This window comes from Bison bison, unplaced genomic scaffold, assembly GCF_000754665.1.
Source record: "Bison bison bison isolate TAMUID 2011002044 unplaced genomic scaffold, Bison_UMD1.0 scf7180017864378, whole genome shotgun sequence".
Taxonomy (NCBI): domain Eukaryota; kingdom Metazoa; phylum Chordata; class Mammalia; order Artiodactyla; family Bovidae; genus Bison; species Bison bison.
In genome coordinates, this window is record NW_011494950.1 from 1016812 (window position 1) to 1018021 (window position 1210).

Below are 1210 nucleotides of genomic sequence, written 5' to 3' on the forward strand. Positions count from 1 at the left end.
CATCTATTTCCCATGAAGTGGTGGGACCGGATGCCATGATCTTCATTTTCTGAATGTTGAGCTTTAAGCCAACTTTTTCACTCTCCACTTTCACTTTCATCAAGAGGCTTTTGAGTTCCTCTTCACTTTCTGCCATAAGGGTGGTGTCATCTGCATATCTGAGGTTATTGATATTTTCCCAGCAATCTTGATTCCAGCTTGTGTTTCTTCCAGTCCAGTGTTTCTCATGATGTACTCTGCATATAAGTTAAGTAAACAGGGTGACAATATACAGCCTTGATGAACTCCTTTTCCTATATGGAACCAGTCTGTTGTTCCATGTCCAGTTCTAACTGTTGCTTCCTGACCTGCATACAGATTTCTCAAGAGGCAGATCAGGTGGCTGGTATTCCCATCTCTTTCAGAATTTTCCACAGTTTATTGTGATCCACACAGTCAAAGGCTTTGGCATAGTCAATAAAGCAGAAGTAGATGTTTTTCTGGAACTCTCTTGCTTTTTCCATGATCCAGCGGATGTTGGCAATTTGATCTCTGTTTCCTCTGCCTTTTCTAAAACCAGCTTGAACATCTGGAAGTTCACGGTTCACATATTGCTGAAGCCTGGCTTGGAGAATTTTGAGCATTACTTTACTAGCATGTGAGATGAGTGCAATTGTGCAGCTCAAACAATGCCAAAGTTTGAGCATTCTTTGGTATTGCCTTTCTTTGGGATTGGAATGAAAACTGACCTTTTCCAGTCCTGTGGCCACTGCTGAGTTTTCCAAATTTGCTGGCATATTGAGTACAGCACTTTCACAGCATCATCTTTAAGGATTTGGAATAGCTCACCTGGAATTCCATCACCTCCACTAGCTTTGTTCGTAGTGATGCTTCCTAAGGCCCACTTGACTTCACATTCCAGGATGTCTGGCTCTAGGTGAGTGATCACACCATCGTGATTATCTGGGTCGTGAAGATCTTTTTTGTACAGTTCTTCGGTGTATTCTTGCCATCTCTTCTTAATATCTTCTGCTTCTGTTAGGTCCATACCATTTCTGTCCTTTATCAAGCTCATCTTTGCATGAAATATTCCTTTGGTATCTCTGATTTTCTTGAAGAGATCCCTAGTCTTTCCCATTCTGTTGTTTTCCTCTATTTCTTTGCATTGATCACTGAGGAAGGCTTTCTTATCTCTTCTTGCTATTCTTTGGAACTCTGCATTCAGATGCTT